At 39.8% G+C, this 16,716-nt stretch overlaps 1 long non-coding RNA gene across 1 annotated transcript in view; it reads right to left on the reverse strand.

Moving 5' to 3' along the window:
- Window positions 1–14,058: 14,058 nt before the first annotated feature.
- LOC123329596 overlaps window positions 14,059–16,716 on the reverse strand; it is an 82,444-nt gene continuing 79,786 nt past the window's right edge. Inside the window, exons 2-3 of the long non-coding RNA XR_006545150.2 lie at window positions 16,162–16,224; window positions 14,059–14,844 (exon numbers count right to left, since the gene is read on the reverse strand). This is a non-coding gene — a long non-coding RNA (uncharacterized LOC123329596). The remainder of the gene's footprint in view (window positions 14,845–16,161; window positions 16,225–16,716) is intronic.

Here is a 16,716-nt window from a genome sequence, read left to right on the forward strand (position 1 = left end):
CTTGCAGCGCTGCAGGCACAGCTTATTTTATAACATTATGCTTTGCAGCTATTGCGTGTCTTTCAAGTTGAGTGTTTGTGGCAATCCTGCTTCAGCAAAGTCTATCGGCACCATTTTGTCAACATTTTCTCACTTTGTGTCTGTGTCACAGTTTGGTTTTGTTGCTGTTGTTCAGTCAATAAATCGTGTCCAATTCTTTGCGACCACACGGACTGTAGCCTGCCTGGCTCCTCTGTCCATAGGATTCTCCAGGCAAGAATACTGGAGTGGGTTGTCACTCCCTCCTCCAGGGAATCTTTCCAACCCAGGGATTGAACTCATGTCTCTGGGTCTTCTGCATTAGCAGGTGGGTTCTTTACCCGCTGAGCCTTTGGGGAAGCTGACTGCTTACAATTTTTTAAACCCTCCACCAGCAAAAAGATTAAAATTCACCAAAGGCTCAGATGATAGAATAGTTTTACCAATAAAGTATTTTTTAACTAAGGTATATACACTGTTTTTTTAGACATAATGCTCCTAAATACTTACTAGATTACACCAAAATAAACATAACTTTCATATGCACTGGGAAACCAAAAAACTCAAGACTAGTTCTATTGCAATATTCATTTTATTGAAGTAGTCTAGAACAGAACCCATAGTATCTCTGAGGTATGCCCATATTTAAAATAGTCAGGACACGGAAAAAACCTGTGTCCATCAATGGATGAATAGATAAATTATATAGATAACATAAACATGAAATGTCATACATATATATGTGTGTGTGTGTATATATATATATATACACACACACACACGAGTAATTTTCAGCCATAAAAAGGTAGGAAATACTACCATTTACAATAACATAGATGGACCTTGAATGCAATATGCTGAGTAAAACAAGTCACATAGAGAAAGACAAATACTAAATGATCTCACTTATATGTGGAATCAAAAAGAACAGACTATAGGAACAAAGAACAGATTGGTGAAAGTTAAATGTAGGGGTCTTGGGCATAGTGGGAAAACTATGTGAAGAGGGTTAAAGAGGTATAAACTTTCAATCATACAATAGGTACTTCCTGGGAATGTAATGTCATTCACAGCACGGTGACTATAGTTAACAATCTGTGTGTATGTGTGTGTGTGTGTCGTTGCTCAGTCATGTCCAACTCTGCGACTCCATGGACTGTAGCCCACCAGGCTCCTTTGTCCATGGAATTGTCTAGCAAGAATGCTGGAGTGTATTGCCATTCCTTTCTCCAGGGCATTTTCCTGACCCAGATATCTTTACCATCTGAGCTACAAGGGAAGCCCATAGTTAACAATATTGTATTATTTCAAATACTGTATATTTGAAAGTTGTTATCACTGCAGATGGTGACTGCAGCCATGAAATTAAAAGATGCTTACTCCTTGGAAGGAAAGTTATGGCCAACCTAGATAGCATATTCAAAAGCAGAGACATTACTTTGCCAACAAAGGTTTGTCTAGTCAAGGCTCTGGTTTTTCCTGTGGTCATGTATGGATGTGAGAGTTGGACTGTGAAGAAGGCTGAGCGCCGAAGAATTGACGCTTTTGAACTGTGGTGTTGTAGAAGACTCTTGAGAATCCCTTGGACTGCAAGGAGATCCAACCAGTCCATTCTAAAGGAGATCAGCCCTGGGATTGCTTTGGAAGGAATGATGCTAAAGCTGAAACTCCAGTACTTTGGCCACCTCATGTGAAGAGTTGACTCATTGGGAAAGACTCTGATGCTGGGAGGGATTGGGGGCAGAAGGAGAAGGGGACGACAGAGGATGAGATGGCTGGATAGCATCACTGACTCGATGGAGATGAGTCTGGGTGAACTCCGGGAGTTGATGATGGACAGGGAGGCCCAGCGTGCTGCGATTCATGGGGTCGCAAAGAGTCGGACAGGACTGAGTGACTGAACTGAAGAGAGTAGATCTTGAAAGTTCTCATCACAAGGAAAAAATTGAACTATTTGAAGTGATAGATACTAACTAAACTTACTGTGTTAAATGTATATGTATGTTTAAGGCTTTAAATTTATGCAATGTTATATGTCAATTCTATCTCAGTAAAACTGGAAAATCTTTTAGCAAGAAAGTGATATATTTTAACTTTGAAGATGAGTACTGCTGGGCAGAAGAAAACATGGGTGTGGCCAAGGGTTGGAGCTCTCAATCACACCCACCCCTCTATCCCTCCACTATGATCCCAAAGTTCAAACTCGAATTCTGAATGGGACTGGGCTCCTTGTCTAGGTTTTAGAGGAGGGTTTCTCAACCTCAGCATGACTCATATTGACCCAGCTAATTCTTTGTTGGGGGTGGGGATGGACTCTCCAGGATATTGTAGAATGCTTAAAAGCATCTTTGGTGTCTACCTACTGAATACAAGTAGCATTACCCCAACCCACCATGTACCCTGTTACGACAGGTAAAAATGGTTCCAGACTTTGCCAAGTGATTCTAAGGGACAAAATGCTCCCAGGTTGAGAACCACAGGTTTAGATGTATGGCATTCCCACTCTAAGATTAATTTACAACCTGAGGTCTGTGCTTATGAGCTCTTTGCTTTTTTTTTTTTTTTTTTTTTTTGAGGCTTCATCTGCTCATGCCCAGACCCTCATCTCCACTCTCTGTATCCCATCCCACCATCCAGCCATCCATGTCTCCCAGCTTTAGAAGGGCTCCAGTACAGGAGCCTGGGCAAAAGACCTGGAACCCCATCCCTGATCTGAGAGCTGAAACAAGTTCCTGGTCTGGAGACCAATGCCATGAAAATGTGCTTCCAAATGCTCTGCAGCATTTGGGTGGAAATGGCCTCATCAATCATCCTATTGTTTTGTGGGCCTCTTAGGGTGCTCCTGGGAATGACAGGGACTGTGACTCATCCTGCTGTACTGCTGTAATATTAAAGAAAATAAATAACGGAACTAAGAAGGCATTAAGTGAGGAAATGAGGCACGGGAGCATGAGGCAGAGGTGATCCTACTGCACTGCTTCTAAGTGAATATCACCCAATTAATGGGAAGCAGAACCCAGGAAAGGAACTGCCAAATCACAGTTCTCTGAATGAACTGCAGAACGTACAGTCAGATGGTAGTGAATTCCCCAGGCCGGCCTTTTCCTGTGAGGTCCCTTTCTGAATAACAAGGAAGTGCATGCAATTGGCTTGTCATGGCTTGTTCTGTCTTAAGTAATAATGGCAATAACAAGACCTTATGTTTGTGCAGTGTTTCCTGTTTTACACAGCATTTTTCCATACAACACATTATTTTATTTACAAGGAATCCTGTAGACACCCAGCCAGGAGGAAGGCAGTGCTCAGAGGGGCATTTCTATAGGTTTGAGACAGTAGAGCATGCTTATGAGAGCATAGGCTCTGGAACCTGAAAATCTAAGAATATTGGTTCTTAGACCAGCTCTGGAACCTTAAATCTTAACTGTCAAAGTTCAGTGTTCTTCTCTATCAGAGTTGATAATAACAGTGTTGCAAGGTATTCAAACAAATCAGATCTATAATTACTGAGCACAATATATTTTTACTATAGGCAAAAGGCTCTTAATAGTTGCATAAGTAATCCTTAACTCACGATGATATGTAGATGGTTGTTGTTCAGTTGCCAAGTCATGTCTCACTCTTCACAACCCCATGGACTGCAGTACACCAAGCTTCCCTGTCCTTTACTATCTTCTGGAGTTTGCCCAAGTTCATGTCCACTGAATTGGTGATGCTATCCAGCCATCTCATCCTGTCACCCTCTTTTCCTTCTGCCTTCAATCTTTCCCAGCATCAGGGTCTTTTCCAGGGAGTTGGCTGTTTGCATCAGGTGGCCAAAGTATTGGAGCTTTAGCTTCAGCATCAGTACTTCCAATGAATATTCAAGGTTGATTTCCTTTAAGATTGACTGGTTTGATGTCCTTGCTTTCCAAGGTAATCTCAAGAGTCTCCTCCAGCACCACAGTTTGAAAGCATCAATTCTTTGGCACTTTGCATTCTTTTCTGTCCAGCTCTCATATGCGTGCATGATTACTGGAAAAACCATAGCCTTGACTATATGGACCTTTGTTGGCAAAGGGATGTCTTTGCTCTTCAACACGCTGTCTAGGTTTGTCACAGCTTTCCTGCCAAGAACCAATCACCTTCTAATTTCATGGTTGTAGTCACCATCTGCATTGATTTTAGAGCCTGGAAGAGGAAATCTGTTACTGCTTCCACCTTTTCCCCTTCTGTTTGCCATAAAGTGATAGGACCAGATATAATGATCTTAGTTTTCAAATCTTGAATTTTAAGTTGGCTTTTCATTCTCCTTCTTCACTCTCATCAGGAGGCTCTTTAGTTCCTCTTCACTTTCTGCCATTAGAGTGGTATCATCCATATATCAGACGTTGTTATTTCTCCTGGCAGTCTTGATTCCAGCTTGTAACTCATCCAGCCCAGCATTTCACGATGTACTCTGCATATAAGTTAAATAAACAGGATGACAATAAACAGCCTTGTCATACTCCTTTCTCAATCCTGAACCAGTCAGTTGTTCCATACAGGATTCAGAAGTGTAAACAGCATGATGTTTTGTGTCATAGTCAATAGTAATGACTTTAGAGATAAATGACCCAGGGTTTGAATCTCAGCTCTGTCACTTGAAATTGTATAATTTGAAACAAGTTTCTTAAATTCCCTACACCTCAGTTTTCTCATCCATAAAATAGGTGCTTTGAAGATTAAATGAGTAAGTATATGAAATGCACTCTCTCACTGCCTGAGTCATCTGTACTTGGTTACTCTTTGTTTCAGGCTCTGCTGTCTATTTTCATATTATTTTCACCTCAGTTAATGTGATTACTCAGAACTGATCTTAAGTACTGTACTTTACTGTGGCAAAGAACCTGCCTTCCCGGGCAGGAAACAGGAAACATAAGAGATGAAGGTTTGATCCCTGGGTGTGAAAGGTCCCCTGGAGGAGGGCATTTCCTGGAGGGCAACCCACTCCAGTATTCTTTGCTGGAGTATCCCATGGACAGAGAAGCCTGGCAGAGTATGGTCCATAGGGTCGCAAAGAGTCACTGAAGCAACTTAGCACAGCACAGTATTATTTAAGGGAATTAACACTGGATGCTATTACAGACAAATCTCCATATCTCAATGGCTTACCGCAATTAAACTTCCTACTCATATCACATTCCAATGCCTGGTAGTCAGAGTCTGTGTGTGTTGTTGTTGTTGGGGTATACTCCGTGCAGGTATTTTGAGACCAAAGCTCTTAACAGGCTGTGTCTCTACCCATTCCTGCACCCTCAGTGTTTTCTCCTTTTGGCAGTTGAGGGGAGCACAGGAATGAGGCACAGGAATTTCTATGGGTCAAGACGGGAAATTGAACACATTGCTTTTGCTCTCATTCCTTGTACAGAACTCAATCAAACATAGGGCCATACTTCACTCAAAGAAGTCTGAGAAATGGAGTCTAGCCTTGTGCCCAAAAAAAGGAAAGTTCAGACAGAAGAGGCTTCTAGGACTCTCTGCCACAAGTCCAGAGTACAGGGGTTCTTTGCGTCCCAGCAGCAGGCTCTGTAAAGTGTTGCACTACTAATGTGGGCCGCTGTGTCCTGATGCTCTCTGATCTTCCCTTTCTCCCAAGGCATCATTCTCCCATGATGACCTTGTGAGCAGTGCTTTATACCTTGACAGCAAGATTGGTCCTACTTCTGGTCAGGGTCTAAACTGTAAATAACGTTTCCTTTGAATGGAAACATAGCTCTCTTGACATTAGACTATGTCAAAAATATGCTACTTGAGAGATCAGCTGAGGGCAAGACCCATGATGTAGAAATTCAGTGTCTTGTGACAAGCAGTTCATTTGCTTTCAGAGGCTAAACTTTAGAGCAGTATGTTTTACTTTATCATAGGGACAAGGTCAAGGTGGACCTACAAGTTATAGCAGGCAAATGGAAATGAGCTGAAAGTAAAAAAAAAAAAAAAATTAAAATCAGAGACTAGGAAGCAAAGTACAACTTTAGAGCCAAGAGGAAATTTCAGACACAGTAGAAAACTTTAAAAAACTGGGAACCAGGCACATGAAGAGTTGTTGTCACTGAGTCACCAAGTCGTGTCTGACTCTTTGAGACCCCATAGAATGCAGCACGCAGGGTTCTCTGCCCTTCAGAACCTCCTGGAGTTTTCTCAGACTCATGTCCATTGAGTCAATGATGCCATCCAACCATCTCATCCTCTGTCACCCCTTTCTCCTCCTGCCTTCTATCTTTTCCAGCATCAGGGTCTTTACAATGAGTTGGCTCTTCACATCAGGTGGCCAAAGTATTGGAGCTTCAACATCAGTCCTTAAAATACTCAAGACTGATTTTCTTTAAGACTGACTGGTTTGATCTTGCAGTCCAAGGGACTCTCAAGAGTCTTCTCCAACACCACAGTTCGAAAGCATCAATTATTCAATGTTCAGTCTTCTTTATGGTCCAACTCTCACATCCATACATGGCTAGTGGAAAAATAGCCTTGACTATAGGGACCTTTGTCAGCAAAGTGATGTCTCTGCTTTTAAATACAACCAGGGAACAAGAACCTCTGACAAAATCATACCTGCATAGATTACAGTAGACTATATATAGATGTACCAGTTGGGTGTCCTCCAACATTGGCTCCAGCTTTCACTGGACCCCCATCCCAACCACTTCAGCAGTGTCTTTGCCTCGACCCCCAGTCTCACGTTGACCAACAACTGACAGCCAGTGAAGGTTTACACACAATGAGGTCCAGCAGTGAGACAACCAGGGCACCAGGCATGCCATCCAGCTACATTGAGTGGCTGAAGGGCACATACTTGCTAGTTAGGGCCTGACAAAAACGTGGTCCACTGGAGAAGCGAATGGCAAATTACTTCAGTATGCTTTCGTTGAGAACCCCATGAATAGTATGAAAAGGCAAAAAGATATGACACTGAAAAATGACCCCCAAGGTCAATAGGTGTCCAATATACTACTGAAGAAGAGTAGAGAAACAGCGCCACCTGGGAAGACCTCAAATAGTCTCCCTTTGATATTTCTTTTTTTTTTTTTTTTTTCATTTTTAATTGAAGGATAATTGCTTTACAATATTGGTTTGATTTCTGCCATACATCAACATGAATCAGCCGTAGTTGTGCATATGTCCCCTCCCTCTTCCACCACCCTCCCACCTCCAGCCCTTCCCCACCCTTCTACATTGTTACAGAGCCTTTATTTTGGAGCTTTGGAAAACTATGTGGCAGCCGGGCATCTTAGTTTATATTCTTTAAGAAATACCTGAAATCGAGATATTTCAATTGCTTTAGCAGTTCCTGCAGAGTCAGTAAGTTATACTAGTTTAAAGCATGGACCCTGAAGCAAAATCAGTCTCGGATTGAATCCTGACTAACGGCCGCAGCTGTACAACCCCGAGGAAGTGCATACCTTCTCTGTATCTCAGTTGCTTTATGTGTAAAATGAAGTCAGTGAATAATGTGTATATCACAGGATTGTTGTGATGATTAAATAGGAAGGAAAGCATTTATCCTCGTGCTGCACCTTCAGTAAACATTCAATAAGTGTGCATTGCTGTTGTCTAGAGGTAAGTTTTGACAGCTGGGATGTTTTAATAAGAATGTGCTAAATTGAAGGTCTATACAGAGGTGAGCCAAAAAGATCAAGGTCTTTTGTCTCAATAATTTAAGACTTATTTTGAAATATGTGAGCAGTTAGATAGTCTAGGCCCACAGTAATGCATAGGACCATGGAATTTTTAGCCTGAACATTTTTTTTTAAATCAGAGTACAGCTGCTTTACAATGTTGTGTTAGTTTTTTCTGTACAATAAAGTGAATCAGCTATACGTATACATATATCCCTTCCCTCCTGGATCTCTCTCCCCTCACCCTATCTAGCCCATTTAAGTCACTGCAGAGCACTAAGCTGAGCTCCCTGCACAGTAGCTTCCCACTAGCTATCTGTCTCACATCCAGCAGTGTACATAATCAACCCCAACCTCCCAATTCATCCTACTCTCTACCCCACGTTCACATGTCTGTTTTCTATGTCTTTGTCTCTATTTCTGTCCTGCAAATAGGTTCATCTGTATGATTTTTCTAGATTCCACATTTTTTAAAGGAAATTACCAAATGCTCAAGAAGCCATATATTTAAAATAAAATGAATAAAGTATCTATAGGATAACTAAATTTAAAGTTTTAACTTTATTGTCAGTCTTTCAAGATAAATCACTTGCAAAACGTATGTCTAGGTTAAGCCTGTTGATTTAATTTACTCATCAACTGCTGAGCATCATGGGTGAAGGTCATGTGTGAAGCATCAGTGATAAGCAGAGTCACCAACAAGACGAGGTAGTCTTTGTGTTCAGTGACAAAAAACATCAAGGAAATAATCACTCAATTAATTCTTTCAGCTGTACTACATATGAAGAAAAAAGGAGAAGGTTATGAAGAAATAACACAGAAAGAGTTATTTTAAGGTGAGGGTCCCAGGGAAGTCTTCCCTAAGCAAAGTATATCCATCTAAGCCAAGAGTTCCTGGCTAATTAGAATTTCCAAGACATTCACTAAAGTAGTGATTGTAGTCTAGAGGTGCCCAACACAAATCTATAGAAAATATTTCACTTTCTATCTGCATGTAGACATAGAATTAAAGATCATGCATCTTGTCCATCAAAAGTGCTATCAAGTCATTTATATACATATTAGAGGAAGAGAATAGGAGGGGGAATTGTCAAGTGCAGACATCTATTTTTAAAATTTAATTGGAAATCATGTTGACTATTAAGAGACTATTTCTAATAAGTCTGATGTTTGAAGTGCCATTGATAGGCAAGTTCTAAACATATGTCCTTTTCTATGGGTTATTCTCAGCCATATATTTCACTTAGTAGTCAATACCTATGTTCTGATGAAAATGTCCATAAATGTTGCAAATTCTGTTATGATTTTCCTGTCATATTTTTCCTGCATGTGATAAAATACACAGAAATAATCAATAGAGACATGGCTGTACCTAAATGTGTCTTGCTTCTGTTACGGATTATTGACTTGAGAAACATAGGTATGTGGGCAGAGTAGTAATGGTCTCTCAAAGATGTTCACATCCTATTCCCTGGAATATGTGAATATGTTATGTCACAGGGCAAAGGGGGATTTTGAGGTTGTATATGGAATTAAACTTGCTAATCAACTGAATCAATATTGGGAAACATTCCTGGACTATGTAGGCAGGGCCAATATGGAAGAAAGAGAAACAGAGGAATCAGTTTCAATGCTTGTTCAGTCACTCAGTCATATCTGACTCTTTGTGACCCCATGGACTGTACCCTGCCAGTCTCCTCTGTCCATGGAATTTTCCAGGCGAGAATACTGGAGTGGGTTGCCATTTCCTCCTCCCTCAGTGTCAGAGGGATGTGTTTTGAGAACAACTCAGTCATCATTGCTGGGTCTGAAGACGGGAAGGGCTCATGAGCCAAGGAGTGCCAATAGCCTCTTAGAGACTGAAAGGATGAGAACACAGATGCTCTTTTAGAGCTTCCAGAAAGAACAGCGGCTCTGATGACACTGCTTTTAGAACAGTCTCTTAGCCTTAACCATTTAGCCCAGTTTTGGAGGGAGCTCAGAAGTCTATTCATGTGAGTCTCAGTCACTTCTGCTCATACTTAGGTTACTGCTGGTCCTCCTACACTAGGAGTGACGTCCAGGAACACTTCCACCATGTGGTGTGCCAATCCATGTGGTGTGCCAATCCATGCAGGGCTGTGGTGGCATGGAGGCCTAGGCTCAGAGGTCATGTTGTGATACGAGTATGTCCTAAGCACCAGTTATAGAAAGTATATAAATAGTGGATGAGAAATGAATTTTAAGTGTTTCAAATCAGAAGCCGTATGCAAAATTTTTCTACCAAATATCACAGCTCATATTTAAAGGAATATGAATTACAAAATAACATAAATTGTAAGATAATAAATCTGAGTAATTAAGATGTTAATTTTGTAGTAAATAGAAAAACAACGGGAAACTATTGCAGCATGCCTTTCAGAACAAATGTTTAAACATCTAAGCATTTCAAATTTTGAGAGGATAAATGTTTCCTTCATAAAAAAATGATATATCCTTTGGAACATTCTGAGGCCTATGCTAATCTGTAGCTCTGATTCTTAACAATCAATAATTATACTGATCTGATCCAGGCAGGTTAGGCTTCTCTTCTAGACCCACCATAAAAATGTACATATATTTTTTTTTAATTTTATTTTATTTTTAAACTTTACAACATTGTATTAGTTTTGCCAAATATTTTTAAAGACAAAAACGGGTATGGTTTATTTTCCAATGTCCCATATAGTTCAGTTCAGTTCAGTTCAGTCACTCAGTCGTGTCCGACTCTTTGCGACCCCATGAATCACAGCACACCAGGCCTCCCTGTCCATCACCAACTCCCGGAGTTCACTCAAACTCATGTCCATCAAGTCAGCGATGCCATCCAGCCATCTGTAGTCCCCTTCTACTCCTGACCCCAATCCCTCCCAGCATCAGAGTCTTTTCCAATGAATCAACTCTTCACATGAGGTGACCACAGTATTGGAGTTTCAGCTTTAGCATCAGTCCTTCCAAAGAACACCCAGGACTGATCTCCTTTAGAATGGACTGGTTGGATCTCCTTGTAGTCCAAGAGACTCTCAAGAGTCTTCTCCAATACCACAGTTCAAGAGCATCAATTCTTAGGTGCTCAGCTTTCTTCACAGTCCAACTCTCACATCCATACATGACCATTGGAAAAACCATAGCCTTGACTAGACGGACCTTTGTTGGCAAAGTAATGTCTCTGCTTTTTAATAAGCTATCTAGGTTGGTCATAACTTTCCTTCCAAGGAGTAAGCATCTTTTAATTTCATGGCTGCAATCACCATCTACAGTGATTTTGGAGCCCAAAAAAAAAAAAGTCTGACACTGTTTCCACTGTTTCCCCATCTATTTGCCATGAAGTGATGGGACCAGATGCCATGATCTTTGTTTTCTGAATGTTGAGATTTGAGCCAACTTTTTCATTCTCCTCTTTCACTTTCATCAAGAGGCTTTTGAGTTCCTCTTCATTTTTCTTCTATAAGGGTGGTGTCATCTGCACATCTGAGGTTATTGATATTTCTCCCGGCAATTTTGATTTCAGCTTGTGCTTCTTCCAGCCCAGCATTTTGCATAATGTACTCTGCATATAAGTTAAATAAACAGGATGAAAATATACACCCTTGACATACTCCTTTTCCTATCTGGAACCAGTCTGTTGTTCCATGTTCAGTTCTAACTGTTGCTTCCTGATCTGCATATAGGTTTCTCAAGAGGCAGATCAGGTGGTCTGGTATTCCCATCTCTTTCAGAATTTTCCACAGTTTATTGTGATCCACACAGTCAAAGGTTTTGGCATCGTCAATAAAGCAGAAATAGATGTTTTTCTGGAACTCTCTTGCTTTTTCCATGAGCCAGGGATGTTGGCAATTTGATCTCTGGTTCCTCTGCCTTTTCTAAAACCAGCTTGAACATCTGGAAGTTCACGATTCAGGTATTGCTGAAGCCTGGCTTGGAGAATTTTGAGCATTACTTTACTAGCATGTGAGATGAGTGCAATTGTGTGGTAGTTTGAGCATTCTTTGGCATTGCCTTTCTTTGGGATTGGAATGAAAACTGACCTTTGGAATGAAAACTGACCATTGGAATGAAAACTGTGGCCACTGCTGAAATTTTCCAAATTTGCTGGCATATTGAGTGCAGCACTTTCACAGCATCATCTTTCAGGATTTGAAATAGCTCAACTGGAATTCTGTAACCTCCACTATCTTTGTTCATAGTGATGCTTTCTAAGGCCCACTTGACTTTACATTCCAGGATGTCTGGCTCTAGGTGATGTCCCATATAAGTAAACACTAAATAATTGTTAAATATGTGGGCTTATTTACTAAACTGCTCTTTGAAAATTTAATTGGATATATAAAAACCAGTACATTTAAGTTTTCACATTGAAAAAAAAACCTAATCCTTCAAAAGTTTTGCTTCCCTCTTCATTTTCTGCAACTCACCTCAGGCTGAAACCTGAGAATCATGCCTGTCCTCTCTTTTCCTTTCCTCTCACCACAAATTCTTAAAAAAAAAAAAAAAAGTCAAGGACTATGCACCAGGAATTGTTCTTGACTCTACAATGGAATCATGAGTTAAATCCATTGGTCTTATCTTCAATAAAAATATCTGAATCTAACCAGTCCCTGCTTCTACCTTCATGACACCATTCCAAAGTACCACAGAGCTCAATTGGAACCATGCAATAGCTTTTTAACTTGCCTCCTGATTGTACTATAATAATATAGTAGATAGTAGATAGTAGAACTGGCCCCAACAATCTATTCTCCACTTAGCAGTTAGAGTGATTTTTTAAAAGATCAGATCATATCATGTAGTTTTCCTGCTTATAACATTGCAATGGCTTATTAGTATAATCAAATAAAAAGCAGACATCTTCCTGTGATCATGCCACTCTACAATCTGGCCCTTCATTTCTGACCACATCTCTTACTATTCTCTTCCTTGTTCACACCACATCATTCAGGCTAGCTTCCTCGATCCTTGAGCACGATCAATATTTTCTCGACTCAGAACCCTTGCCATTGCTGTTTCCTCACCCAAAGGTGCTTTTTCATCAGATCTTCACATGGTGCGCTCAGTCAGGCTTCAGCTTACCTAAGGACCCTCTCGAGTTCCAAAGTCTTCTCATCTTATCAAATATTTTGATACAATTAAGCCACTGTAAATGTATAGCTCATTATGAACACAGTTGTTTTTAAAGTCCGGTTTGACATCTATTTTGCTAGCAAACCCAGGTTGACACTCTCTATCCTTAATGCTTATCATGCCTGTGCTTAAAAATCCACTCCAGATTTACAGTAATGCTTAACATCAGGTTCATCCATTACATGTGTCACCATTTCCTCCTGTTCTGCCTTTGATCAGTGGGGATATCTGCCTCCACCATGCAGTTCTTTGATTAGTCATTATTTCTCCAAAATTAAGCATCAGTGATACTGAGACTTTAATGCAAAGTTTATTCTTTACACTGTTACAAAACATATCTGGGTCTTTAAACTTGACTAGCTATATGACTCTCTTAACATTCTCATTTACACTGGGTTTTATTAAAGAGAGTTAAAAATAAGGGTATATCAGTGGATACAGAACAGGCTATGCAATCCAGAGGCCTGAACACCAACAGTGTTCCTTGGAAATTTTAGTTCTGCCTCAGTGGCTTGAGCTTCCTGGCCCTGCTGTCGGGACTGCCTTTTAACTATGCAATATGATAACAATCGCAGGTAAAGACTTGCATATGTTGATTAAGTGCCAAATTTTGTGAGATTCTGCATTCCATTTTATTTCTGAGCATTTTAGAGTTCCAGATCATGATCTTAGTGTCCGAGTTAAAATTCTTTACCATCTTGAAATGTGCTGTGTAAGATAAATGTAAGCTTGATGTTTTATCTCTTCTTTAACATTCGAATGTAGTGAAATTGAATAAGCTTGCTCTTTGCAGTGGAGCTTAAGGTATCCCATTGTTTCCTTCTGTGATGTCGCAGACATCATGATGTCAGACAACATTAATCTTCATCCTCACCGTAGTAAACTGGCAGCACCTGGAAGGCCACGCATTTGCCAGGAGATTCTCTATACTATCACAGAGGTCATTTCTTTCTTTAGAATTGTCACGCCCTTCACAGTTAGCAAATGGTTTACTTACACATTCAGAAAATACCTACTGAGTACTTAGGTCAGGGGCCAGCCAGGGCTGAAGTGGATATAACTAAAATCACGATCTATGATGTGTAATAGTACTGATAAAGTAGAAGTAAAACAGCTGTAGTAACAGCAGATGGGTATCCCAAGAAATTCTTGGACATTCGGATGACTTTCTTATAACTAACTTACAGTTATTGATTTAATTTTGATTAGCAGAATCCTTATCTTTTTTCGGCGTGGGTATTTATCAATCAGAATATAAGATGTTTCTCCTTCTATCCAGAGAGATGAAATTGGCCCTTGTGTTTTCAAAACACAGGACTGATTTATAGATATTATTTCATTTGATCCTTGTAACAACCATATGAATTTGATATTACCATTATTTATATTTTATACAGAATAACACTGAGGCTAGTAGAAGTTAAGTAGTTTGTACTTGGTCCCTTGTCTCCAAACACTAGAGCTTCTCACAGTAAAGTTGAAACTAAATAAATTTACCCTATGAGAGTGTAATTTCTTCACATTACTCCATGTTCACCAAACAGTGGAATAATTACTTCATTGGTCAGATCAAAACTCACAAAGCCAGTGTTTTTATCAGTTTTTCCCTTTAATATTCAAACCTCATCACCTTACCTTCATGGCCCTTACCTCCCTGAATAAATCTGTGACAATCATACTTGCTTCATCTTTATCCAATGTTTTATTTTAGGTTTTCCTTAAAAGCAGAGTTGGAAATAGGATGGTTTGTTTTTGCTTTTTCTTTTGAGGGGTGATCCCAAAGAATAAGAGCAGAGAACCAAAAGATGGGCAAAAAGAAAGCAAGGAAATTTAACCCAAAGAGTGAGTTATGAGCTGATCCTACTGTGGGTAATGGGGCTTCAGTTTTGCTAGAATTCTCTGAGGATTCATGGAGAATGCATTTCAGAATTCTCTGCCTAAGGATCAGAAGAGGCAGGTGTGAATTATTGGACTGTCTTTGGCACTGGTGAAGCAATGACTTATAACTACCTTATATTTGTTGGCAAATGCATCAGAACGGCTGCATGGGAACCTGGAAGCAGAAAGTGAGTAGCTGTGGTGAGATGCTCCTCATTTATAATTATGCACATCTAGGTTCCACAGCGAAGACTAGAATAAAATGATAGGCTGAGAGTGTGGGGGGATAGATACAAAAGTCATCTAATGACAGCAGTCCCCTGTCTTTTTGGCACCAGGGACCAGTTTCATGGAAGACAACTTTCCATGGACCAGGAGTGGAGACATGGTTTTGGGATGATTCAAGTGCATTACATTTATTGTGCACTTTATTGCCATTATTATTACATCAGTTCCACCTCAGATCATCAACCACTAGATCCCAGCGGTTGGGGACCCCTGATCTAACGCATAACGTCTTTTGTCTTGACTTTAAATCTTATCTCATCTGAATTCTTTTATGTAACCAGAACATCTTCAAACATTTGTATATTATTATCATCATCTCTATACATTTTTATGATGGAAATAATGGTTTCAAACCTTATTAATAAATATACTGCTTAACGTTTTATTGATAGAAACACTACTTAATTTTTAGATCATTCTTTAAGGGCCGCCTTTGTTTTTATGGTCTCTTGACAGTGTGAGAGTTTAAGAACAGCTATTTGTTCTCAGATAGAAGGCTGATGAGTAGAGATGGGCCATGACTCAATGGATGCTTTTCTTGCACCTGGAATATTAGTGATTGCTCCCATATGAGGATGGAAAGTGTTGCAATCAACATCTAAGATTTCCTTTTGGTATCAATCATAAAATTCTGAGATATCCTCAATACCAGAAATTTTATTTTCTATTAGTATCAAAGGAGTTTATAATTTGACATCTACCATTGCCAAAAATTTAAGTATTCACTAGGCTGTATTGTGGTCAGTTTCTTAAACCCTTCTTCCATGACTGCCATTCAACTGGCAAATCCCAGTTGTATTTACCCTGACACCCATCAGTTGTCAACTGTCAATTGATTACATCCTTTCCTTGAATATAGGACTATACCCTATATTTACTCTGCATCTTAGTTTTGTCTTTTTGTATTATCAGTACATTTTTGGTCATCACTTCTCATTTCCCAGTTGCAACAGACAACTGCTGGTATGGGCAGTAAAAGAGCCCTATCTCCAGTCTCCTAGTAACCATATACCCATTACTTTAGTGAAACACTCCAGCCTTCATTAATTTCACATGGGAGCTAACAATCATGGCCTCCCACTCTTACGGTCCAAAAGGCAGACATATGACTGATCTTGCACTAACAACAGGGTCATGTCTCCAGAACAAAATATTGCTACCAGCAATAGGAATATGACTCAAACAACATCATACTGGGCCTTACCTGTCCCACCTTCTAGTCAGAATTACCAGTACCCAGTATTTCACATTCTTGGTAACAAGAGACCTGAAAAACACAAGGCAACATGTCGAGAGAATTAACGATGTGAGACAATGAAAACAGTGACAGAGATTGAGCAGTCTTTGATTCTACTTGCTGCTGCTGCTGCTGCTAAGTCGCTTCAGTCGTGTCCAGCTCTGTGCAACCCCATAGACGGCAGCCCACCAGGCTCCTCAGTCCCTGGGACTCTCCAGGCAAGAACACTGGAGTGGGTTGCCATTGCCTTCTCCATTATATATTATAATAATATGTTAATATTATAATAGTCTTATACATATTAATATAATAGATTATCAAAATATATATACTTTATAGTTATTATTTATAGATTTATTAGCTTCCCATATCAAACCATAAAGGGATGAGTGTAACCAATATTACATTTGCAGAAATTACCTTAAGTTGAATTTCTGTTACTTCAACCAAAGATTTCTGAATACTTCACTAAACATATGTCTTCCAAATAATGTGTCAAAAATTTCTAAAAATTATTCAGCC

The sequence above is a fragment of the Bubalus bubalis genome, chromosome 16 (genome assembly GCF_019923935.1).
Source record: "Bubalus bubalis isolate 160015118507 breed Murrah chromosome 16, NDDB_SH_1, whole genome shotgun sequence".
In the NCBI taxonomy this organism is placed as follows: domain Eukaryota; kingdom Metazoa; phylum Chordata; class Mammalia; order Artiodactyla; family Bovidae; genus Bubalus; species Bubalus bubalis.